The sequence below is a fragment of the Adiantum capillus-veneris genome, chromosome 19, assembly GCF_014529385.1.
Source record: "Adiantum capillus-veneris isolate H3 chromosome 19, ASM1452938v2, whole genome shotgun sequence".
In the NCBI taxonomy this organism is placed as follows: Eukaryota; Viridiplantae; Streptophyta; class Polypodiopsida; order Polypodiales; family Pteridaceae; genus Adiantum; species Adiantum capillus-veneris.
Window position 1 is genome coordinate 94,624,548 of NC_140949.1, and position 27,554 is coordinate 94,652,101.

Sequence of the window (27,554 nt, forward strand, 5' to 3'; positions counted from 1 at the left end):
GTGGATGCTTACTGTGAGAGATTCTGGAGCTCTTTTCTACCCGTTCAAGAAGATCTCGTTCAGAGAACAGATTGAGCGGTTCACCTTGGGTCTACCTACAGAGATCCGAGATCACTGCTTGGAACAGAAGTCAGCTTCTATTCAAGAGTTGACGAGTCATGCGAAACGGGGCTTTGCAATTCACTCTGGCAGTCTGACCTACCCACCGATGAGGTCATGACACAACGAGCCGAACAGACTTCAATGAATGAAAGTAGAAAGAGACAGAGCAACCCAGAAAAGAAGGATGCACGACCCAAGCTTACTCCTGAGGAGAGAGCTTGCTTCATCAGGGAGGGGAAGTGCTTTGGATGCGGGGAACATGGACATATCTCCGCGAAGTGCCCTAAACAAGCACCGAAAGAACAAAATGATAAGGATGACGACAGGCCTGAGAGTTCGAGAGCAGCTGAGGAACGTGGCAAAAATTGCAGATAGAAAAGCAGAACTGGTACCACATGGCGTGGGACCTGCACCGAATCAAATGAATGAAAGTACAAACTTTGCTGCTTTTGGGGAAAAGTGAAGGATCAAGAAGCTCTTTTGAAGGAGCCAGGGCCAACTTCTTTTCACTTGGAATTGGCGGCTCGATTTGGAATCACGCCCGACAGACTGACGCCACAGGCGGAGGTAGTTCGACTGGCACCCGGACGGGATGTTGCCATTACACCTAGCATTGGCAAACTTCGTTTGCAATGACAGGGGTGTTCAGGGCACGCGAGTGACGTTCTACTCGGAATGGCTTGGTACCACAAGAACTGCGCCGTGGTTGACTATCTGGCCGAGAAAGCGACTTTGACAAATGAAGGGCTCAGAGATTGTACTTGATGAACTTCAGTTTTCTTTACTCATTCTTATGGGAGAGACCGGAACGATGGATAAAGGTTGACTATGTTTTGACCTGAACAAAAGAACGCCAAGATTTTTCTCCACACCCATGCCGATTGCTTTTTAGAGGGCTTGAAGATCATACCATTGATCTGATACCTGGAAGCACACCAGCGAACCAGCCACCTTACCATGTGAGCCGAGTACAGAATGAAAAGATTATGAACCCAGTGAAAGACCTCTTGGAAAAGGGTCTTGTCCAGCATAGTACTTCACCGTATTGCTCTCCACTGTTGTTGGATTTGAAGAAAGACCGATCTTGGAGAATGTGGATCGATTATCGAGCGTTCAACTAAATCACCATCAAGAACAGATTTCCGATTCCTAGGATCGATGATATACTCGACAGGTTACAGGGACCCTCGTGCTTTAGTAGGATTGACCTGAAGAGTGGATATCATCAGATCCGAAGATCCGAATCGTGCTGGAAGACGTCTACAAGACAGCCTTTCGGACTACTTTTGGGTTATTTGAGTTTTTGGTGATGCCTTTTGGCTTAACCAATGCTCCTGCGACATTTAACCGGATGATGGACATGATTTTTCGAGAGTACAGGCTATTTGTTGGCACTTTCTTTGATGATATCATTGTTATCTCCAAGAATGAGGCAGAACACAGAGATCATCTGCTTTAGAGATACACTTTTTTGGGACATTTTGTCTCAGCAGTAGGAGTGCAAATGGATCCGGCCAAGATAGACGCTATCCGTGATTGGCCTGATTTGAAGAATGTCCATGAAGTTGAAAGCTTCTTGGGACTGTGTTCGTACTACAGACGGTTCATTCGAAAGTTTGCAGAGGTTGCTTCCCCTTTGCATATCTTGATACAGAAAGGAGTCCCTTTTCTCGTGGGGATCCACAGAGGTGACTGCCTTTCAGACATTGAAAGCGAAATTGACTACAGGACCAGATTTGACTTTGCCGGACTTGCAGAAGTCATTTGAAGTACTTTGTGATGCTTGCGGTCGTAGTCTGGGTGCGGTCTTGATGCAAGAAGGCCATGTCATTGCTTACGAGAGCCGATTGTTCTCTAGGCCAGAGATGACAGCATAGATTTATGAAAAAGAGCTTTTGGCGGTTATCCATGCTCTTACTCAGTGGCGGCATTACCTACTCCGAGCAGATTTTACTGTCTCTACAGACCATCAGAGTTTGCGCTACTTCTTGTCACAGAAGCAGCTTTCGGAAAAGCAGATGCGGTGGGCGAATATCTTGTCACAGTTTCACTTCCAGATTGTCCATGTGCAGGGACAAAAGAATGTGGGGGCAGATGCTTTGTCTTGAAAGCCGTTGGTTTTGGCTATTTCTGCGATACATCATAGGAGCTTCGAGGATATGGTCGATCAGTATGCCGCAGATACAGATTTTGCTGATAATTTCACACGGATACGGATTGGGGAGACGGTAGCAGGATACTCTATCCGGGAAGGCTACTTGATGAGATAAATTATGTTGTGCGTTAGACAGCAGTTGAGGGAAAAGGTTATGACTGAATGCCACTGTCCACTTTTTACGGGTCACCACGGCATTGCTACCACCATGAAAGGGGTGGAGAGATACTTCTTTTGGCCGAGACTCAAAAAGGATGTAGAAGAGTTTGTGCGCAGCTGCTTAGTATGCGAGAAGGTCAAGTTTGACAAGCATAAGGCACAGGGATTGTTACAGCCTTTACCCATACCCACCCGCCCCTGGGAAAGTATTGCAATGGATTTCATTTTAATCTCCCGAGAACACAGAATGGTCACGTTGATTTTTCGATAACATGGCATGTCTGAGACGATTGTCTCCAACAGAGACCCCAGATTTATGAGTTTGTTTTGGAAGGCAGTTTGGGAGAACATTGGCACGTAGTTGCAGTTCTCGTCATTGTTCCACTTGCAGACTGACGGGCAATTTGAGATTGCCAATTCAGTGGTTTTAGATTTATTGAAGTCTTGTATCTCGGATCAAAAGACTCAATGGGAAAAGTACTTACCTTTTGGTGGAATTTGCCTACAATAACACGATACACTCTTCGACGGGGAAGACGCCATTTGAGATTGTTGAAAGTGTTGCGAAGGTTCCACCCTTCTTGAGCACGAAAGATACGATTTTTTTGAAGCGGATGAATATACGCGAGACTTGGATACAACTTTTGCCAAGGTTCGCGAGACTTTGAAGAAGTCTCAAGAACGACAGAAAAAGGCAGCGGATCGCTATCGTCGCGACTTGAAATTGAAGGAGGATGATTGGGTGCTCTTACGTTTTGTGAAGCCACGCCTAAGAAAGAAAAAGGGAAAGGAGAGGCTTTTTCCAAAGCTTAGTATGCGATACTACGGACCTTTCCAGATCACTGAAAAGATAAATGATGTCTCCTTCCAATTGAAACTGCCAGATACTTGGAGGATTCAAAATGCATTTCATGTGAGTCTCTTGAAACCTTTTAACGGTGATGTGCCTGATGATGGGGAGCCTGATGAGCAACCCAGAGTGGAAGAAAACGGGGAGATCCTTGTTCCTGAACAGATTTTGGCACATAAGGATACGAAGACTAAAGGTAAAGTCCGAAGGCAGTTCTTGGTTAAGTTCAAGAACTATCCTGCATTGGATGCGAAGTGGATGGAGGAGGAGGACCTAGCAGATACTCCTCGGATTGTGAAACTTTACCTCGATGCTTTTGGTTTAGCATAGTCTACTCCAAATGGAACCCAGAATTCAGCTTGGCCGGAGATCTGGTGCAGTGGGATGCACAAGAGGGGAGTCACTCCTCTCCTTTGTCAACAGATGCCTTGATTTAGATACTAAAGTCACTGATGTCTCTTTGAGCTTCAGGGATACTGAGAGCTGACAGTATTCTACTGGATGACTTTATGAAATGGAATTCCTGATTATGATACTGATTTGTTCTTGACTTCTTTTGAGTGCAGGAACTGATAGATGAAATGATTGCAACATTTTGGTGTGATTGATCTCGAATAAACATGGTTGCAATAGGGGTTAGTCAATCGGACATCGATGAGGTCCCGATTGGACCTAGATGCGATTGCTAGCTACATTGCCGATAAATCATGGTCTAAGATCCGAATGAATGTTGAATGTCATGTGATGTCTAGTGATGTCTTGTGATGTCGTGTGATGTGATTGTCGATTTGGTACATGTGCTAGATGTGTGGTCCTAGTACGTAGGTACTAACATTCAGTGTCTGCTAAGACCGTTTATGGCTTTTGTTGGTTTTGCAGGCGTAATCGTGGTCGATTACAATGCTTTCAAGAGGGGGGTATGTCACAAAGTGATGACGTGGCTACTGACAGCCGAAAACCCTAATTTCTGCTAAGATCCTAATTTCTTGCAAACCCTAATTTATGCCAGAAACCCTTATTTTCAGAAACCCTAATTTCTGGAAACCTTTACCCTAACTGCTGGCTGAAACCCTAAGTGACTGGAAACCCTAAAAGTAGGCGGAAATTGCCATGTGGTAGCAGCGTACGGATTTTCGAAAATCACGGAATGGAAAAGCAGCCCAAGTGGCGACGCAAATTGGACAGGAGAGAGAGAGAGAGCATGAATTGCTTTATTTTTACTCTCTCTTGAGAGAGAGAGAGGGAAACTTTGCTTTTAATTTTTGAAAGCTTTTGGGCATCCCTTGTAACCTTTAAATTAGTGGTTTTAGGGCTCACTTCTCAGAGCATCTGGACGCAGAGATTGAGAGTGAAACCCTAACCGCTCTTTGTACTTTGACATTGATTTAATACATAAAGAAATACCGAAAGGGGCGCCAGTCTTTGGGGCCAATATCTCTAGGCACGGAACTCCGCCGGGCCAGTGCAAATCTATTGTGATCTGTGAATTGTTTTGATGTGGTTATTTGGTGCTGTGGTGATTGATTCTTGACTTGGAGTGTCCAAGTCTGTATAATAGGTGCAGCAGACAGGGGTGTCAAAACAATAGCATTTGAGATGCTTCTTTGGCGGCTGTAGCAGACAAGGCTGTCAAAAGAGAAGCGTTTTGCGATGCTTATTCTGTGGGGAAGTGAGTTAGAGGATCGTTTGAGTTGCATGCGATGGCAACTCCAGGAGTTTTCATGAGACGAGTTTCTAGGTGAGCGTGAGGTTGACACCTGAGAGACATTCAAATTGAGAACTCCGAATTCTCCTATCATGCTTCAGTATCGACATGGATATCCAAAGTAGATAGGATGAATAAGGATTTCTTTGCACACTTCCGGGAGTGCCCCAAGGAGACTTCTATTAGGCCTTAGGAGATCCTGCTGACAGGTTGCACACAGTTCCTGAGGAGGTTTTTGACATAGCTTCAAATGATTTTCAGCATTTGTGTACTGCCGATCAGCTAACTGATGATAGTTTGCATGCCAAAGAAGAGGTTTGGTCTCATGTTCAGCCTCTGGTTACAAAGGTTATGTGCCACACTTCACTAGCCCCCTTAGATACATGACTCTGTGGTTGGCCTAGATGGTGCATCTCGTCTAGGAGAGGATGGGTTGACCAGACAATCCTTCTTGCAGTTTTGGGATGCACTCAGTCCCATAATCTCCCATCCATTGTGCTTTCAGGCTTACAATACATATGTGATGTCACAAAGGGATGACGTAGCATGACATAAAGGACACACTCCGGACAGACAAGGTCGAAGCCCTTTTGAAACATGCAAAAGAAGTTGTATCAACTTGCAGAATCAATTCGAGAGACCAAGAATGAAAGGACACCAATTTTTATAAGTTGTATCGACTTATGGGGTCCTGTTCGATGGGGCCGAAGGAACAAAAGGCTAAATGAAGCGCGGAAGGGCTAATGAGGTGGCAACTATATGGAACTCACAAATTGCATTGTTGACGTGGCAGACCGTACTGACCTCCGCGATTTGCGCAACTCATGTGGCACTTGTACGGCTTTCTGTAAATCGCACTGGGAGCCCCTAGTGCTAGCTTTTGGACCAAGATGCTTTTGAACCTCATGCTTTTGGGGCTCTGCTTTTGGGCATCCCTTGTATTGTTTATAAGAGTCCTCGGGGCCTCACTCTACAAAGCATCTGGACGTAGAGTTTGAGAGCAGACGACCCTCAGGAGTTGTACTTTGTAGTGATCAATAATAAAGAAATATTGAAAGGGACGCCATTCTTTGTCACAAACTGGTGACATGGCTACCCGGTACACACACACACACCGCCTTGCTGAAGTGGTGACGTGGCAGCAATGTACGGATACTCCTAGAAAACGCGACGAATTCTGCGGGTTGCTGACGTGGCATATTGCGTACAGAAGAAAAAAAAAGAAGCAGCTTCGCGTGGGTAGCTTTTGGCTACACAAATTCGGGGCTGAATTTTTACGCAAAAGCATGAGAAAGAGAGAGAGAGAGCTTTTGAAGCATTTCTTGATTTTTAAAAGGCTTTTGATTTTCAGCTTTTAGGGGCTTTGCTTTTGGCATCCCTTGTAATGAATAAATAAGTGGACATGGCTCCCACTCTGTAGAGCATCTGGACGCAGAGTCTGAGAGTGAGTGTCTCCCACTCCCTTGTACTTTTGATTTGCAGATTAATACAAAAAGAAATACCGAAAGGGGTGCTAGTCTTTGGGGTCAATATCTCTAGGCACGGAACTCCGCCGGGCCGTGTCGAATCAATAGTGAATTGTGAATTGTTTTGAAGTGAATTCTTGTCGTGTCGCGGTAGAATCTTGACTTGGATGTCCAAGTCTGTTTTAGTGGTATCAGAGCACGGCTGATTTCTCTTCTACCGGGAAATCCGATCCTTTTTTACACAGCACCTATGGATTCAGACAAAGATCAATCGACTTTCTTTGCATCTGAAGATGCAGGAAAAGATCACGAAGAAGATTCACGAGAGGAGTACGTTCCGCCTTGGCCTATTCAGACAGAGCTTGAAGAGATGGAGCGTCGACGATTGATCAACGTTGCAACAAAGATGATGCTAAATTTTTCGAAGGACCCGAAATTTGCAAAATTTATGACTCAGACCTCCTTCGACGAGGTGCATTCACAGTGGCGGCAAACCACAAAACCACCCCTCCAACCGGCACTCAAGAAACCTCCTACTTCAAGGATGTTTACAGAGCAAGAATTAGAAGAGGTGATTGATACACGGATTTCTCAGCTTTTTGACGCGCAGAACAAAGCCGAAAAGTACGACAAAAAGTAGAAGAAAGGCACTGACTTCCCGGGTTATTTGGGTCGTCAGTCTACATTTGCCTTGGCAAGAAAGCAGAAGAAGCATGTGCGATTTGAAGGAGTACCTAGTTCTTCTTCTTCTTCTTCTTCTTTTAACAATTCTTCTAGCTCCTCTGACTCGAGTAAAGAAGACAAAAAAGGGAAAAAGCGAAGCAAAAAGCAAAGCTTCGGAATGGGCAAGAAAAAGGCAAAGAAGTCTAAATCTCGCCCAGTGGTTGACAGTTCTATAGAAGACTCGTCTTCGGATAGTTCGGACTCTGACGACAACAATTTTTATGCAAAGAAGAATTTTTATAAAGCCAAGCAGTACGACTTTCTGGAAGATAAAAGCAAGAAAGTCCGAGAGTTCAAAGGTGGACAGTCAATTAAATTTGACACGTTTTCTGGATATCGAGATGCTTTGAAGGCTTTGGCCTTCATACAGCAGTTTGACATAGCTTTCTCTGGAGGGCATTACTCAGAGCACTCCAAGATTCGGAGAGCTACCTCTTACTTCAAGGGAAATACTTGAACTTGGTGATCCACGCTTCTATTGAACAAGACAACGCCAGTTAAATGGCTGAAATTTAAAAAGCTTTTTATTTCTTCTTGGTTGACTCGGGAGTACGAACGCAACATACGAACTATTTGTAACCATCTTCGGATGACCAAGAAGGATACATTGGACGAATATTGTAAGAGATTCTGGAGCTGTTTTCTACTAGCCTCTTCATTTAAGAAGATCTCATTCAAAGAATAGATTGAGCAGTTTACCTTGGGACTTTCTACGGAGATCCGAGATCACTACTTCGAGCAAAAGTCAGATTCCATTCAGGAACTGTTGAGTCATGAGAAACGGGGTTTTGCAATTCACTCAGGCAGTTTGACCTACCCCTTAGATGAAATCATGACGCAAAGGACCGAACAGACTTCGAACAATGAAAGTAGAAAGAGAAAGAGCAACCCAGAAAAGAAAGAAAAGGGCGCACGACCCAAGCTCACTCTTCGAGAGAGAGCTCTCTACATCAAAGAGAGGAAGTGCTTTGAATGCAGGGAAATGGGGCACATCTCTGCGAAGTGCCCTAAAAAAGCACCGAAAGAACAAAACGACAAGGATGAAGACAGGCCAGAGGGTTCGAAAGCAGCTGAGGAACGTGGAGAAAAGGCAAGATGAAAGTAGGACTGGTTCCAGATTGCATGGGTATTGACCCAAGCACGATTGACGAGAGTACAAAACTTTGCCGAGGTTGGGCAAAGTGAAAGACCAAAGAAGCCCTGATTTTCTTTGATGGAGGAGCCAAGGCCAACTTCATTTCACCAGAATTGGCGGCGCGGCTCTAGATCACACCCGATCGGATGGGACCACTAGTAGAGACAGTTCTAGCGGCACCCGGCAGTGACGTAGCCATTACACCTATCATTGGCAAACTTCGGTTGCATTGTCAGGGGTATTTGGGACATGAGAACTTCTACCTAATGCCCTTGGAAGGTTGTGATGTCCTCTTGGGAATTCCCTGGTACCATAAGAACAACGCCGTGGTCGACTATCGGGCGAGAAAAGCGACTTTGACTACAGAGAAGGGCCGAACTATTGTACTTGATGTAAAACTTAAGGGCGAGTCTCTCCCTATTGTATTGGCTTCGGCCATTAATGAAATCCAGTTTGTTTGTTTACACAATCTTTTTGAGAGAGTTGAATGAGAAGAATAGGACATATATGTCTAAACTTAATAAAGAACGCCAATAATTTCTCCACACTTATGCCGATTGGTTTTTAGAGAGCCTGGCAGGTGAGTTACCACCAGCTCGTCCTGAGGATCATACCATTGATATGATACCTAGAAGCACACCCCCGAACCGGCCACCTTATCGTGTGAGCCGAGCACAGACCAAAGAAATTATGAACCAAGTGAAAGACCTTTTGGAAAAGGGTCTTGTCCAGCCTTCACCGTACGACTCTCCAGTGTTTGGTTTTGAAGAAAGACGAATCTTAGAGAATGTGTATCGATTATAGAGCTCTCAACAAAATCACCATCAAGAACAGATTTCCGATTCCCAGGATCGATGATATTCTTGTAAGGTGCAGCGAATGAATGTTGTATTTTCTCAAGATTAGTGATCCTTATTGCTCAAGGTTCCTTTTAGTTCTTAGGGAAGAAGAGAGCCTTCCGTCTTGTAGAGTGCTGTGATCACGACAAAGTGGGTGGATATTGTGCGTGCAAGTGAATGAGACTGAGAGAAGGAGAGAGAAGAGATACGACACCGAGAGGTTGTAAAACCCTCCTCCGAAGGCCCCACTCTCGTCGGCGAGAGTGGTCTACTTTGATTGCACAAAGGTGTACAATGCGTAAGCAATGGACTGATGCAATGGGACTATGCCGATGACGACGACGGTGATGACGACGGCGACTTCGTGGCTGAAACTGTGATCTTCTATGGGCTGAATTCGGTGGCTGTTTCGAGGCTGAAAATGACTGTTTTTCTTGCTATTTTAATGGCTGAAAATGACTGTTTGATCGGGGTTCTTGCTGAAGGTGAAAACGCCGAACTGAAAGGCTTCTTTGGCTGCGTTTTTAGAGAGGTTTGCACCTGCTGAAATCGCTGTATAGACTGAGGTATAACTGCTGAAAAACGCTGGGCAGCAAGCACTCAAAAATGCTGGTCTGCTGAGGAGTCCTAGTGTTAGTAAAACGCTGCAGGGCTGTGACAAAAACGCCAGCAAGGGAATGAAGATGGCGATATCTGCAAGGGGGGACAAGCGCCATAAGGTGGAAGCTTCAAGGCGATGGATCTGTTGCTAGCGAAGGAAACGCCAAGGGGATTGTGAGAGGTATGGCGAGGGTCTACTGTTGGGGGGGCTACTGCTGAGAAGTTGCTTGTTGAGCGGGAAGTTCCTGCTGCCTCTTTTGCTAGAAAGTGCTAACTTGGGTTTGCTTATATATTAACTTAGCAAGATTGCCCTACCTACTTTTGTTGGAAAGTCACTTAAAAATAATAAGTGAAAATAACCAATAAATAGGAAAATAGGCTAAATGCACTGGAAAATTCCCCTAACTGATGCTAATGGATTCTGATGGGAATTCTGATGATCATGCTGTGTGCAACCGGAGGATATGCATCTATGCTAAGTGACTGGGCATGCACGGTCTACGAATAGACTCACAAAAGTGCCAGATCACTGCTAATCTAAACTGACTGAACTGACTGAACCTTGCTGTGGTGTAGCTTGTCCACGAACACATAGGGTTGGGATGTGTCACGTGACATCCCCTCCTTTTCAAATTGAGGTACTGGTACCGAATTGTATGGCGTCGAGGGAGATCACCAACAGCATCCGGAATCCTGGAAGGGACTCTTCGCCGGCCCACTTTGATGTGTGGGTCGTGCGGTACTTGAACTTCATAAAGGTCTGCAACGCTTGCTTCTTTGGGCCACGCCGAAAGCGACACAAAGTCTTCTGTGGCTCCTTCGATGCTTCAACTTCGCCTAGAATCTTGCTTCTTTTGTCTTCAAGAATCTCCATGGCTGAAAATTCCTGAAACCATCTCCAACACAAAACCATGAACATACCCATTCCATGTAAAGTGAAGGAAAAAAATCTTGTCTTCTCTAAAGACTGTGCATGCAATGTAGATGAACATAGAGACGGAGTGACAACCCATTCATCAAACACATGCAAACAATGCGATCGAATCTTTCCTGTTTGATCGAAATCAATCAACTGTGGCAAATCACAATGGAAATGCCCGTGCTTGGTGCTCATACTATCATGTGCTTGTTCAGAAACTGTGTCATGCCAAGGAAGAGACATGGAATGTGACTTCCTGACATACAAACTTTTCAACTTTTCATGCACAATCCGCATACATTCGTGCTCATCCATGAGAGAAACGTGCTCAACATACACTATGTCATGCCTAAGAAAAGGGATCACATAACGATGCTGACTAAAATACAGGAAACCTTCACGAATGAAACACTCGAACTATGCGTGCGTATCAATCATGCGAACATATAATACTTCCTGTGATGGTTCTTTGGACCAAGGCTCGAGAGCCAAGATCGGTTCGTCTTGAATGATCGAATCGTCCTGTGGGGGTTCTTTGGACCTCGACTCGAAAGCCAAGATCGGATCTTTGTGATTGATCGAATCTACAACGAGGTTAGCTTCACTAGAAAAAGCATCAACTAACACATCATCCTTGTGAACAATCACATCTTCTTCATGCAATTCATCATGCTTGTCTTTTCTATCCAAATCATCATGCAAATCATTATCATTCAAATCATCATGCTTCTCATAATCATGCAAATCCTGTGTGTCATGCTGTGGAGAAAGAGAGACTGAGGGAATCTCCTTATCCCGAATCCTTTCAATCTTGTCTTACATATTAGCAATGAGAGATGGAGAAGGAGAAGTATCCACTCCATGAAAGACAGTAGGAGAATCACTGTCGGCATTGAGAGTTATAGTGTTAGCCGCAAATTTTATGACAGCATCAGTCTCACGAAACCACTCAATGCCTAAAATCATATCACATTCTGAGAGAGGAGAAACAACAAATCTTCTAGTGAAGGCAGTCTCAAACAACACATCAAGGCATTCCTCGGTGATGAGAGCGTCCATACCAGGAAGAAAGCCAGAGACCTCGATAGGAGATCTTGGACTAACTTCGAGGCGAGCTGTCTCAACAAGAGAGGAACTTATCACATCATGCATACTACCTGGGTCAAACAATATGACAAAACGGTGCCCCGACGTACGACCGTAACATTTAATGAGAGAATCATCAATGGGAGGGTCCTGAGAAACTGTGGGCACAATCGTGTTATCATTCATTTCATTGACAGATGTAGTGGGTGTTGTGGGTTCTTTAGATTCATTCGATTCAAGCTTAGGACATGTTCTTTTTATGTGACCCTTAATGTGACAATGAAAACAACGACCTTCCTTAGAATACGTGCTTTGTTCTTCCGACGTGATGTATCCTCCTACAATTCCTTGTGCTACCTTTTCATCTGGAGTAAGCTTAGATTTAGCAATTGTGTTAGCCTTACCCTTAGATTCATTGGAAGAATTCTTTGATAAGATAGTGTTGGTAGATTGGTTAGAAGAGTTATCATTCTTACCATTCTTACCGTTCTTACTGTTCTGAGGAGTCTGCGAGGTACTTGTGGAAGTCTTGTTCTCTTTAGGCTTTCCCTTGTTGTGCTTCATCTCCTGCGCGAGAGCAATCGCTACCGCCTTGTTGAGATCGATTGGATCGAGTACCTCGACATCGTACTTGATATACTCGTCCAATCCAAAGAGAAAAGCCTCTTTGCGTTCATCATCCGACATGCGTAGTTGGGTACCTAGTTGTAAAACACGATTAGAAAAAGACATAACCGGCATACCATTTTGCTTGAGAGCTCGCCAATCGTCCTTCAATCGTGCAAGGTACTGAGGTGGCATAAACCGCCCCTTGAGCTTGTCTTGGAAATCAGCCCAACTAAAAGAGAGGGGCGTGAAATCGTTGGCTGCGTCTAGGTACGCGGCTAGGTGTGCCTCTTGCGATGCGTGGTACCAATTAATGGCATCACCGGCAAGGTACATAGCTGCCGTCAAAACTTTGCTATTGCTTGTCTTCTTAGTTGTCGCAAAATAAGCATTAAATTGATGCAACCAAGAATGAATAACTGTAGCATCCATCTTACCGTCATACTTACTGAAAATCAACTTTTCTGTAACTGGATGGTTGGAATTTGCATCGTGGCTTGTGCCACCTGACGAACTTCCACGATCTTTGGGTGGTTTGGTCTTCGAGGCTAGGATTTGGGCAATCAATTCTTGAGTGCATAGCTCTCGTCGAGCTTCACGCTCGGTCTCCAAAGCCAATCTATGAGTGGCACGATCGGCCTCCAATGCTGCGTTTTGTGCTGCCGCTTCTTCCTTCCTTAGTTCTTTTCTTTCTTTTCTTGCGTCGCGCCCGCGTTCTAAAGCAAGGCGCTTGTCTTCTTGTCTATCCATCATGGCCATCATCTGCTTCATCATTGCCTCCATAGGGTCTGGCGTAGATGGCGAAGGGGGAGGGTTGGAAAAATCTCCTTGTGGGGAGAATCCTTCGTCGCCTCTCTCATGCTCATCATCTGAATGCGAAGTATCCATGCAGCTTCGAGTGACGACCATGCACTATGATCTTGGGGTCTTAAGCTCACGAGGAACTTGGGTCTTGAGGGTCTTGAGGTTCTTAAGGTGTGTGATTCGTGAGAATCTTGGGTTCTTGAGGTTCTTGAGGTTCTTGAGTCTTGAGGGACTTGGGTTCTTGGGGTTCTTGAGGTGTTCTTTCGCTTGCAAATCGCGTTTGAGAAGGATCTTCTCTTCACCCGAGTTCTACTCCTTTCTGCGGGTGCACCCCTTGGCGGCCTTGCGCTCACACCAAGGTTGCTTTTTCCCACCTCACGTCCATTGGCGGGCCGCTAAGTGCACGTCCGCTCTCGATGAGTGAAAAGAGACACAAGGGGAGGCTGGACAAGCCCTTCTTTCTTGGGATTCCTGTCACTCTTCAACAAAACACGATTAGGAATCGCCACGCCCAAGTAAACTTGGGTTCGTGCGATCGCAACAAGCAAAAAAAATTTCTTGTGGTTCTTTCCTTTAGTAATGCAGAACACTTCCAAAGCTCTAATACCAATGTAAGGTGCAGCGGATTGAATGTTGTATTTTCTCAAGATTAGTGATCCTTATTGCTCAAGGTTCCTTTTAGTTCTTAGGGAAGGAGAGAGCCTTCCGTCTTGTAGAGTGCTGTGATCACGACAAAGTGGGTGGATATTGTGCGTGCAAGTGAATGAGACTGAGAGAAGGAGAGAGAAGAGATACGACACCGAGAGGTTGTAAAACCCTCCTCCGAAGGCCCCACTCTCGTCGGCGAGAGTGGTCTACTTTGATTGCACAAAGGTGTACAATGCGTAAGCAATGGGCTGATGCAATGGGACTATGCCGATGACGACGACGGTGATGACGACGACGACTTCGTGGCTGAAACTGTGATCTTCTATGGGCTGAATTCGGTGGCTGTTTCGAGGCTGAAAATGATTGTTTTTCTTGCTATTTTAATGGCTGAAAATGACTGTTTGATCGGGGTTCTTGCTGAAGGTGAAAACGCCGAACTGAAAGGCTTCTTTGGCTGCGTTTTTAGAGAGGTTTGCACTTGCTGAAATCGCTGTATAGGCTGAGGTATAACTGCTGAAAAACGCTGGGCAGCAAGCACTCAAAAACGTTGGTCTGCTGATAGAGACTATCCGTGATTGGCCTGATTTGAAGAATGTCCATGAAGTTAGAAGCTTCTTGGGCTTGTGTTCGTACTACAGGCGGTCTATTAAAAAGTTTGCAGAGATTGCTTCCCCTTTGCATTGGTTGACGCAGAAAGGAGTCCCTTTCTCGTGGGGACCACAGAGGTGACTGCCTTTCAGACATTGAAAGAGAAATTAACTACAGGACCAGTTTTGACATTGCCGGACTTGCAGAAGTCATTTGAAGTATATTGTGATGCTTGTGGTCGTAGTCTGGGTGCGGTCTTAATGCAAGAAGGCCATGTCATTGCCTACGAGAGCTGATTGTTCTCAAGGCCGGAATTGACACCACAGATTTATGAGAAAGAGCTTTTGGCAGTTATCCATGCTCTTACTCAGTGGCAATGTTACCTACTCGGAGCGGATTTTACTGTCTTCACAGGCCATCAGAGTTTACGCTACTTCTTGTCACAAAAGCAGCTATCGGAAAAGCAGATGCGGTGGACGAACATCTTGTCACAGTTTCACTTCCAGATTATCCATGTGCAGCGACAAAAGAATTCGGTGGTAGAGGCTTTGTTCCGGAAGCCGTTGGTTTTGGCTATTTCTGCGATACATCATAGGAGCTTCGAGGATATGGTCGATCAGTATGCCAAAATACAGATTTTGCAGATATGTTCACTCGGATACGGAATGGGGAGAGATAGTAGCGGGATATTCCATTCGGTATGGCTAGTTGATGAGAAAAACCATGTTGTGCGTTACACAGCCGTTGAGGGAAAAGGTTATGACTGAATGCCACTGTCCACCTTTTACGGGTCACTGCGGCATAGCTACCACCTTGAACACGGCTTTTGGCAAGGTCCCCGAGGCTTTGCAGAAATCTCAAGAAAGACAGAAAAAGGCAGTAGATCGCCATCGTATTGATTTGAAATTAAAGGAGAAGGATTGGGTGCTCTTACTTGTTGAGAAGGCATGCCTGAGAAAGAAAAAGGGAAAGGATAGGCTTTTTCCAAAGCTTAGTATACGATACTACGGGCCTTTCCAGATATCCGAGAAGATAAATGATGTCTTCTTTTGATTGAAGTTGCCCGATACTTGGAGAATTTACAATGCTTTTCATGTGAGTCTCTTGAAGCCTTTTAAAGGCGATGTGCTGGAAGATTGGGAGCCTGTTGAGCAACCCAAAGTGGAAGAAACCAAGGAGATCCTTGTTCCAGAACAGATATTGGCACATAATGACAAAAAGATTAAGGGTAAAGTGATAAGGAGGTTCTACATTGAATGCGAAGTGGATGGAGGAGGAAGACCTAGCAGATACGCCTCAGATTGTGAATCTTTACCTTGAAGCATTTGGAATAGCATAGTCTATTCTAAATGGAACCCCAAACTCAACTTGGGCGGAATTTGGTGAGTGGGTATGCGCAAGAGGGGAATCGCTCCACTCCTTTGTCAACAGATTACCTCGATTTTTGATATTAAAGTCACTGATGTCTCTTTAAGTTCAAGGATACTGTGAGCTGACAGTATTCTGCTCTATGACTTTATAAACTAGAATTCCCGATAATATGATACTGATTTGTTCTTGACTTCTTTAAGTGCAGGAACTAATAGACAAAATGATTGCAGCATTTTGGTCTGAAAGATCTCGTTAGACATGGTTGCAATAAGGATTAGTGAATTGGGCATCTGTGAGGTCTCGATTGAATCTAGATGTGATTGCTAAATACGTTGCCGATAAATCATGGTCTGAGATCCGAATGAATGTTGAATGTGATTTGTCATGTGATGTCAAGTGATGTCGTGTGATATGATTATCGATTGGTACATGTGCTAGATGTGTGTTTCTAGTGCGTTGGTACTAACAGTCAGTGTCTACTAAGACAATTTATGGCCTCTGTATGTTTTGCAGGCGTAATCGAGGGCGATCACAATGATTTCAAGAGGGGGGTATGTCACAAACTGGTGACGTGGCTACCCGGTACACACACATACAGCCCTGCTGAAGTGGTGATGTGGCAGCAACGTACGAATACTCCCGAAAAACGCGGCGGATTTTGTGGGCTGCTGACGTGGCAGATTACGTACGGAAGGAAAAAAAAGAAGCAGCTTTGTGTGGGCAGCTTTTGGCTACGCAAATTCAGGGCTGAATTTTTATGCAAAAGCATGAGAAAGAGAGAGAGAGCTTTTGAAGCATTGCTTTATTTTTAAAAGACTTTTGATTTTCAGCTTTTAGGGCTTTGTTTTTGGCATCCCTTGTAATGAATAAATAAGTGGGCAGGACTCCCACTCTGCAGAGCATATGGACGCAGAGTTTGAGAGTGAGAGCCTCCCACTCCCTTGTACTTTAAGTTGCAGATTAATACAAAAAGAAATACCGAAAGAGGCGCCAGTCTTTGGAGCCAATATCTCTAGGCACGGCACTCTGTCGGGCCAAGTTGAATCAATTGTGAACTGTGAACTGTTTTGAAGTGAATTCTTGTCTTGTCGCGGTAGAATCTTGACTTGGAGTGTCCAAGTTTGTTACAGTCTTTGGGGCCAGTGCTTCTGGGCGCGAAACTCTGTAGTGTCGTGTCGACTCTCTCTCTCTCTCTCTCTCTCTCTCTCTCTCTCTCTCTCTCTCTCGTAAAGTCCAATGATTTTGAAGTTTTTGTTTGTGTGTTGCTATTGATTTGTCGCTTGTAGTGTCCAAGCTTGTCACTGGTATCAGAGCTCAAAAAGATTCTTCTTCAACGGAGGATTTGATCCCTTCTGTAACACAAGTTTTCGAGGAGAATCTGACAGAGAAGACAAGATCTTGTTTGTGAAAGAATCTTCGTGGCTCGACCCCGGACTTACTAGCCACTCCCGTCGAACATCAGACATGCTCTTGTCTTCGTCGCTCGGTCTTAAGGGGCATAAGCCATAAAGAACTCAAGAGCACACATGGGTTCTTGCAAAGAATCTGACAGAGATGATACCTCTCAGTGGGAAGGCGAAGAAAAGTTGAAATCCGACGCAGGAACGGAAGAAAAGAATGAAGAATTCGGCAAATTTTTGGCAGGAAAGTTTACTTGAGTGGAGTACAAGCGTCAACTACAAGTTGACATGTGTGTGAAAAGATTGATGTACTCCAAAGACCGTTTGAGAAACACCTGAAGGATTACTCGATTGATGAGATTCACTCGAGATGGCGTGAGGCCATTGATTCTCCTCTCAAGTCGGGAAGAAAGCTGGAAGGACAGACGAGTGCAGAAAAGCGAAAGCTATACTCGTAGAATGAGCTAGACAGAGCTTTTGAAAAGATGATGAACGAGATAATGAAAGGCGGCAAGCAGATACAAGAAGCGTGCTTGCTTAGAGGATGACTCAGATTTTTCTTCGTCTTCAAAGAATTTTAATAGTTCTTCGTCCTCTAGTCCCAAAAAGGATGAGAAAGGCGGAAGAAGCGGAGAAAAAGCAAGAAAAGCAGATTTTTGAAAAGTCTATAGGGCATGAGAGGCCATCTAGGAGTTCAAAGGAGTAGAGCTCGTCCTCTTCTGACAATGGCCAGACGAGCAAGAAGACCAAGAAGTTCAAGGAAGGGGGTTGGGGCCGTTAAATTTGAGACGTTTTCAAGCTACCAGGACAACCATCGAGCCCTTGAGTTTGTACAGCAGTTCGACGTCGCCTTCTCTGGAGGTTGGTTTGCGGAACACTTCAAGGTACGAAGGCGGCATCTTACTTGAAAGGAATTGCACAAATATGGTGGTCTACTCTATTGTTACACAAAGAAGCACCTGCGACGTGGGTAAAATTTAAGAAAATTTTTACGTCGACTTGGATATTAGACGAATATGAAAGAGATGGCATCACGGCTTGGCATCACTTGAGAATGACTAAGCAAGATACATTGGATGACTACTGCCAGAGGTTTTGGGATACTTATTTGCGAGTGTCTTCGTTTCGGAAGCTTACTTTGGGAGCCCAGATTGAGCGGTTTTGCTCTAGTTTGCCAAAAGAGATTCGAGAGTATTGTCTAGAACAGAAGTCTGATTCTATTTAGAGACTTGTTGGACATACTAAGCAAGGATTTGGGATGCACGCCGGCTCAGTGACTTATCTTATGGACAGGAAAATATCAACCTCAACAGGGAAAGAGTCTTCCAGTGAAGAGAATGAATTGGGGAAACTGGATGACAGATTATCACAAGCAAGACAAGAATCAGATGGTAGTGCATCCGAGGGTTTCGACGAACTAAGGGAACCTTACATGAGAGGATTCCGCAGAAGAAAGAGGAAATTATAAACGTAGTGAAAGAGCTTAGAGATGCATTTGAAAAGACTTCTCTCTAAGCAGTATTTTGACATCCACTGTCTATAGAGACTAAAGAGAGTCATGGCGTTTGTTTCATGAGCACTCCCCTCCCCTAGTGATTACTTCCTCTGGTGTGTAGGTCAGTATGCAACATCCTTATATATGGTCCTTGAACAGACACCCCTTCCAGATCCTCCTGCCCATCTACGAGTACCTTTTTTTTTTTTCCCCGAGAAAAAGATCCTTCTATTAGTTAATGAAACTGCCCATGGGGCTACAACCACCTCTACAAGAGAGGGCTACAACAATCATGATGGGGAGACTCTTTCAATGAGAAAAATAGCATATGTACAATGAGGCTAAATCAAGAAATGGGAGGAGGGAAAAGCCACACAAGTGGATGGTAATGCCATCTGAGTACACCTTGGACCATGGTGAAAAAAGGCGCCAGAGTCGAAGGAAAGCCTCTCTGCGCTCCCGCGTGCGGTCGGAGCTACCTCGGAGTCTCTCTAGTTGTCCTCTAAGAGTATGGATCAGCTCTAGCCAAAGATTGTGAACAGTCGCTGCTGCTGGTACAAGGCGAGCCTGGAGGATGCGGAAGCAACGGGCCCGCCAGATGAACCAGAGTGTCAGGCCACGCCACTGATGAGCTCCCAACACTCCTCTCTCTCACTGCACCACTCCTGTAGAGTAAGCTCTGTGGCAGGCTTGAGTGTAGGTCGACCCCCCTGCATCACTATCATCCTGTTGGTGGAAGATAGCTCAAACTAAAGTGCCGGGCCTGTGAGAGTGGACCAAGCAGCTGTCCCCCAAGTGTACTACCGAGCTGTGGAAAAGAGTTGGCATCAGCCGAAGAACACGAAGCCATACTTGTTGTGCCAAAGGACAGTCCCAAAGATAGTGACGCTGACTCTCCACCAGATGGTCACAAGCTGCACATGCAGCCGAGAGACCACTATGTACAAGCCAGCTCCCAACTGCTGTAGCTCTGTGTGCAACCAGCCACTGGAACAAAGTGACTCGTTCAACTGTCTGGAGTCCCACAACCTCTCCCAAAAAGCTGCCAAGAACTCAGCTGTGAGACCCTCCTCCTGCCAATGAGGTGCTGCAGCAGCAGGACGAGCCTCTCTCTGTGCTGCCAGTATGTGACGTCCCGGTCGAACAGTGTATTGAAAGAAAGGGACGCCTGGGTGGTCTGCAGAGGAGAAAGGGTCCCTCCAGAGCCACTCTCCAGGATCCCACTGTACTGGACAGCTCTCCCAAGCCCATAGTCTCCAATGGCTAGACTCAAGAACTGCTGGGTCGGGATCTATGACACAAGTCCTCCCACCGATGCCCACCACTCAGATCCTTTGAAAACAGCACTCTACCACCTTCGGGGCCTCTACTGCAACTTGGTGTAAGCGTCCCTCACCTTGTAGCTCGAAAAACAAGGAGGGTATAGTCTCTGAGCAAGCCCGAACTGAGATGAGAACCTCCAGTCGTGTGAAGGCTCCCATCCATCTGGGTGCTGCTGACTCGAGAGGTGTGAGCCACTCAACAGGTACTGCCTCTGAGATGTCCTGTAGAGAGCGTGCTGGACCCTCTGCCATAGGATCCCAAGAAACATGAGGCCGACTACCAACCAAGTGGCCTCTTTGAGTGCTAACCATGGGGTTCCAAACAAGGGGCTGTCTCAGGCGCTCCTCCGTGCAAGTAGGCTGACGCTGCTCCAAGCCTCGCCGCAGTTGCTTCCAAGACGGAGCAAACTCACAGCGAAGCGGTCCTCCAGTCTCCTGCTCAAGCCAACTCTGCGCATCTCTGTGAAAATCCATCTGGTCGAGGGTCGCCAGGGGTCTCCCGCCTGAGGCATCCTAGCACTAAGCCACTGAAGCAAGAACTCCTTCCATGGCTCCTCACCTGGAAGAAGTCCTCTGACGATGAACTTTTCAAGAAGAGCTCTGTTCTGCTGTGCTGGGTCTATGATCCCTAGCCCTCCTTGAGAACAAGGAAGAGTGATGACCTGCCATGCCACTTTGGCCCGGGCTATCCGAGTGTCACGCCTTGACCAAAGGAAGTTGCTGATCAGCCTCTCTACCTGGCTAATACAAGAACTCGAGAAGATCTAGCAAGAAGTGATGTATCACATAGTAGCCAACAACACCTGGTTGGCCACTACAACTCTGCCTGCCAGAGAAAGTCGTGCGGAGCTCCAATGTAACAACTTTCTCCCGAGTAAGGAGGAGGGGAGCAATCTGCTGCTCGGGAGACAAGTCCCAACCAACCTGACAACCCAAGTACCAAACTGCAGTCCGTGGGGGAATCCACCTGAAACCCTCACCTGGCATCCAATCGGGCATAAGAACACTATCAACCAAGAAAGCCACTCTCTTTCTCCAGTTGATCAATGTGTCAGATGCACAACAAAAAGTCTCAAGAGCTTGCTGACACCTGTGAAGGTTGGCCTCCTAGCCATCCAAGTACAAGGCTGAGTCGTCTGCAAACTCAATGTCCTGTAGCTCATCTTCCCGAATAGGAAGTGCTAAGCCACGTAAACCAACCAGCTGTGAAACTAGAAACCTGTTGATCGCCTCAGCATAGAACAGAAAGAGGAAGGGGACAAGAGGGCAGCCCTGTCTGACCGAATGTGTGAGCATGAAACGATCACCTCTACCTCTTGACAAAAGTACCTGACTGTGTGCCCATCTGTACAAAGCTGTCAACCCTTTGATCCAAGCATCTGAGAAGCCCATCCTGCGTAGAGTGCCCTCCAGAAAGTCCCAGCCAACTCTCTCGTAGGCCTTCTCAAAATCGAGAAGAAGAATCACCAGATCCTCACCACGGAGCTGTGCTAGGACAGAAGCCTCCCAAAAAGTAAAGATATTGTCAAGGAGCGTAGTCTGAGTCCCATGTATAATGCTCTCTAGAAGTGGCCGAGTCCTCAAACTCAGAGCCTTGGCAAGAATTTTGTAGGCTGAGTTGAGAATGATGATGGGGCGCCACTGTCGAATCTCATCCAAGGAGCCACCCTCCTTGGGAATGAGGTAGATCAGGCCCTCACTCATGCTGTCAAGCATCTCTCCTGTGTGCAGGATGTAGTGGAAAGCACTACAGAGATCTGAGCCGAGCAAGTCCTTGTACTCCAAGAAAAAAACTGGGAGTCAAGCCATCCTCACCTGGACAGCTACCATGGGAGAGTGCGCTAAGAGCCGTGTGTAGCTCCTCTAACTGAAGAAGCAGCTCAAGCCTCTGGCGCATCTCCTCAGTCATAAGACAAGGCATCTGTACCCACACCTGCTCTCTGACTGAGGCTCTGTAGACAGTAGATCTCTGTAGAAATCAGTGGCAACTGCACGCATGTCCTCTGGCTCTGAAGCAACTGACCCGTCAGGCCTCCTCAACTGACTGACCTTGGCATGCGAATGCCTAGGTCCCATTGCCTCAAAGAAAGCGCTTGTTCACTCTGTCACCCACTTGGGTCCACTGAGATGCCTGTCGATGGAAGGCAAACTCATGGCGCCTCTCCTGTGTGCTGACGAGCTCTTGGCGAGCCTGTTGTAACTGCTCCTCCAACCAAGGACTGTCTGGATGCTGCTCCTGCATCCTTTGCAAGGAAGCAACGCCCCGTCGGAGACGCTGCTCCTCTCTCGCTACAGCGAGGCGAGCCGAAGACTCCTGGAGAAAGAGTCGACTAAGCTGAGCAAGTCTTGAGGCCACTCTGTCAGTAGGAGAATCCTGCATGTCTAAGCTCTCTATCCAAAGAGCTTCCACTCGCTCTCTAAGCGCCGAGTCCAGCAAGACCCTCTCTAGGATGTGGAGCATCGTGCCCCCTCTCCTCTGTCTGTCAGTCACTATAAGGATCACTGGAGCATGGTCCGAAAAGGAAGTCCCTGTCAGAATGTCAACTATCCCACCCAAGTCACAGAAGTGGTCACTAGTGTAGAAGCGATCTATCCGAGATAGATTCACGCCTCCCACTCTGTGGTCCGAACAAGGGAAGGCCAGGTTGTCTGGGGGCCTCACAAACTAGAATGCTGCCATACATCTGTAACCCGCAGAGTCATACGAAACCTCTCCCACGCTGCTACGAGTACCTTCTTTACCATTGAGATGGTAAAGATGGCCATTGACAGGATGAGCACCAGGAGGGCATATGATCATGATGGTCTAGTAACAGAGCACTTTATACATGCTAGAGATATGCTGGCAGAGGTTCTTGCAATCCTGTTCATTCATGTCATGTGTGAGGGTCTACGTGAGACTTGGAGAATGTCTACTATTGTGCCTATCTTCAAGGCAGGTGATCCTACGAAGCCTGGAAACTACGGTACTATTATGATTATTTGATTCAAAATGTCTACATGTATGGGCTAGGTCGCGTGGCATGCTTTCCTGCGAACTGCCCCGCCCGGTAAACTCTTTACCGGCTCTCCTCTCTCTACATGTCAATTCAACGTGGAAATGTGCGCAGTTTTTGTCGTTTTCTACCCATGCAAAGCAGCTGGCCTGTGTTTCGAGCGGCAGCCATTTCCTCGCCAGTTTTTGGAGCTTTTGATCAGCGTTTTACCATCACCATGAGCCCAGCTGTTGCGGACTTTTACGAGTAGTGACTGGCTGCCTCAGCTGGATAGCAGGAGGGCAGTGTCCAGGGGACCTAGCTCTATAGCTCAACTTGTCCAGTGTGTAGTAAACTTGGGGGTCTCTTAGCGATCCTTCTTTGGAGCTGGATGTTCCAACTCTCCACGCACATCTGTACGGCAGAGCAGTGAGAGCGGGCTCACCAGGAGCTGCATAAACCTGTGGACTGCTTATAGCCAGGTTTCCTTGATTTGTGTGCAGCAGGGTGCCTTTGATATGCAGCTAGCGATCCAGCACCAAGACTCCTCCATCTCTGCTGCTATTTAATTTCGGATCTCGTCTATCGGGACCTCCTGCTGAGACTACTCTTCCTCATTGCTGTCCAGCCCTCATGAGCACCCTTTCTCCCGGGCCCTCATCTGCCCTCTTGCTCGCGAGGCTACTCTGTTTGCTGTCTCTCGCTTGGACCATCCTCCCATCCGCTACTCTCGGACAACCGTCGAGGTACTCTCTCTGACCTGCTCTCTTATCTTCCCCAGCTTCCATCATACCTTGAAGAAGGGCTTGTGGCTTATGGTTTGCAGTTGCTAATTAGTTGCTAAGGTACTATCCAAGGCGCTTGCTGCTCACAGGTGGCCAACCTTGCTGTTCACAGCGTGGGCGACCTTCTTGCTCAAGCAACCTTCCTCCATCGACTTGCTCATTACTCTGCTAACACCCTCAACCTCCCTATGCTCCCTCTCTTCTTTCATGCTCCTTAGTCGACCTTACTGCTCACAGCTCGAGCGACCTTGCTCAATGCTTGATCACCTTGCTGCTCATGGGTTAGGCGACCTTGCTGTTCACCGCTTGGGCGACCTTTTGCTCAAGCAGCCTTCCCCCATCTACTTGCTCATTACTCTGCTTACACCCTCAACCTCCCTGTGCTCCCTCTCTTCTTCTGTGCTCTTTAGTCGGACTCACTGCTGACAGCTCGAGCAACCTTTGCGGCTGCTCACAGCAACCTTCCTCCACCCTCACGCTTTACTAGCCGCCTGAACTTACTCCTTTGCAAACCCAAACCCTCCAGACATAGGCAGTGTCATTCTGTGAGACGACGACAGGCGACACAAGGCTTGTTTGAAAAAAAGATCAATGAAGTGTGGCGTGTAGTTGGCTCTTTAGGTGCCCGTCCACTACATCCTCTAAACAGCTACACACACACACAAAAACATGTATCACTATGGGTTTTCAAACATTAACCCCATGCCCTCACACTCACTCCCACAAAAGCACTATCTTTTACAGCTTATGGTCACTTGTTACCCTTTACATAATCCATGCTTTGGCTATTGTTAACCCAATAGTGTAAACACCCTCGTACTCACATTTGATTTAGCCTCATTATCTTGACAACACTATTGGTACTATGAGCCCTGAGAATGTTTTCAGACTTGAAACAATTTCCTTCTTTGTGTAACCTCTCTTAAGTAACCGTTTTCAAAATATTCTTGGTGGGAACAAACCCCCTTGGGGTCGGGTCATGGTTCTCACCTGCGTGGGATTCACCAGCCGATTGCTACCCAAAATGCTCATCTCTTGAGCCCCTGGTGGGATAGTGCCCCTTATTGGGCGCTTGGTGTATGATTCTCTCGGTCTTGTTTTCAATATGCAGCATTTAAATGGTTTATGTCCCCCAGAATATACTCGTTCATACTATAGCCCTTCACGTCCCTTCTACTCCCCCTCTACTACAAACCTCCTTCTATCACGCACATGAATCCCTGCCTTGCTAATTTATGAACTCCTACCCTATCCTTCTCTCTGTCATATCTATGCTCCTACTGTCTAACCATGGCGGCTCCATCACGTAATCGTGTGCCTTGAAGCTCGAACTTGCTGAGTGCATAGATCGAGTGGGATTTTCCACTTTGTCCTCAACATGTATGGTTCTACTATAAGAAGAGGTGAGAGTTGCTTTGAGTGCATAGATCGAGTGGGATTTTCCACTTTGTCCTCAACATGTATGGTTCTACTATAAGAAGAGGTGAGAGTTGCTTTGGCCCCTCACTTAGCCTTGATTGCGTAATGTGTGTATGTGAAAGAAAGGAGTGAGGGCATTTTCGCTTACCGAGGAGTAATGGAGTTAATAGAGCATGATAATGCATCTTAGGTCAGTGCTATACCGGATTGGTTCCTTTTGCAACTTACACTTGATTCTTTGGCATACTGAAAATGTCGCACTCTGTACATACTCTAAATGTTTTTTTTATTGCATCCCGCTGGCTATGCTGTCGTGCTTTACCTGGCAGGTTTTTTGCAACTTATACTTGGTTTATTGGCTTACTAATAGAGTTTTCCGCACTCAGCACATACTCTGAAGATTTAAAAGAAAAAAACATAAGAGGGTCGATGCTCCCTACTATCTAAATTATTGATGGATCCTTTTTATTAGTTGGTTGTTTGACATTAAAGTTTATTCCATTGTAGGATGGTCTGTTGCGTGGTTTTATAAAAAAGAAGAAAAGCATCACGTTTACTTGTATTTTTTTCACTCAGATATTTTATTCGATCTAAAGTTTGGTATGACTTGAGATTGATTGAGCAAAATATGGCTCCGTCTTTGCCCATGGTTTTATTGATACAACTAAGTTAATTCTCAAGATCGATTAAAGTGTGACGATAGGAAGGCTAATACCTCGGGTTGAAGCAATGATTTTTCTGGCGTAAAAGCTACGGCTTTGGCATATGCTTAACAAAGGAGTATAAAGATCTCCCAGCTTTGGTTATCTAGGAACGACTATACTAAACTCATTTTTTCATCTCAACTCAATCTTGTGCTTTGGTAGTTATAAAAGGAGTAGCATGTGGCATATGTTTTTTTCTCTAGAAGGATTACAAGGGTGGACTTTGAAAAAACGTTATAAATTTGGCCATTGTTTGGCATCATTGATGACTTTTGTCAAGCACTAAGACATTCAAGATTGCAATTTACCTAGTAAAGTGATTGGTATATTTAAACAAAGATACATAAACACATAAAAAACAAAGACCTATGGGATAAACATGGGCATGAAACACTTGCATCACAAGGGGTAGTGGATTTCTGATCAAAATTTTAACTAAATAAATAGCTATTAAAGGTCTTAAAAATTGGATTAAAGAGTAGCTTTATATATAACCTACAAACTCACTTGAATCTTAAAGGAGTGATGACATTTTTTACCATAGGTTAAAAATGAACCTAAAAAAGAGCTAAAAAAGAAAACACATCTTGTACTAGGTTTAACTTTAAAAAAGGTTGTAAAATGGACATGGATAACAATTGATAGGGTCCACTGACACTTGTATAACGTATTCAAAGCTAACATTTTGTTTGCATGGATGCAGGTGAGGACTCTTTCTTCTCTTAGGATCTTTTTTGTTTTGCTGTTGTTTGACATTGATTACCTGATCATTTCCACATTGTAGATAAGCATTGCAAATTATCCTATGAACAAAGCCATTATAATGATACCGCATTCTCATATTTATTTACAAAAATGAATCAAAGATTGAGTCATTTTTTGTACTATTCTTTGTCCCTTATCTAAAGCCAATTGTTTTCTGAACTAGATTGTTCTTTTGTGTATAAGTAAATAGTTAAAAAACGGCAACACACACGTCTTAAACACAAGGCTATCCCAGTTTTTTGGGAACCAGAATGCTAGCTTTAGGGATTTTGTTGAGCTATAGAGCTTTGATGAACCCACTGTCTATAATTTTTGTTTAGGTTGACCGGTGTTAAGTGGTCCATCTTAGACTATAGTTCAGGATTCTTGCTCACGGCTATCATGGTCCTTTGACCTTGTTGGTTCTAGGTTTGCAGGTCAATCCATCTATACTTACCTTGATTCTAGTCAAATTTTCAGGTACATAGTCAGGATAAAATTATTGCTTTTATGAGAGTCATACACGATCCACTAAAACATGCAAGGCTAATGGAACAAATCGCACGACACCTTAAAGATCATCCCCTAGAAAAGCCCCTTCCTCTAGGACAAGACCTTTTCTTGCTAGAAAGGCAAAAAGCTATGAAATCGCCTATCTTAAATAATCTCTTTCTAATTTTTCAAACTTTTGTTACAGGCCCTATCCCTCTCCCAAGATTTGGAGCTTGCTTTGGAACCTCTTTCTGTGGCTACCTCCCTTATTCTTCAATGTATAAGCAACTTGGATGCATCACAACTTATCTACAATTCTATCCTTGCATCTGACGAAAAATCATCTACTCTACATATACTTTTCTTTAATGACTCGGTCAAATTTTTGGCTACTTTAGACGAGGATTCTGTAGATGGCATTGCCATGATCTCTCTATACATTGCCCAACTATCTATATTAGC

General features: G+C 45.4%; 1 long non-coding RNA gene across 1 annotated transcript in view; it reads left to right on the forward strand.

Moving 5' to 3' along the window:
- Positions 1-26,686, forward strand: part of LOC147434488 (uncharacterized) — a 52,904-nt gene extending 26,218 nt beyond the window's left edge. Inside the window, exon 3 of the long non-coding RNA XR_015185245.1 lies at positions 26,560-26,686. This is a non-coding gene — a long non-coding RNA (uncharacterized LOC147434488). The remainder of the gene's footprint in view (positions 1-26,559) is intronic.
- Positions 26,687-27,554: the final 868 nt, after the last annotated feature.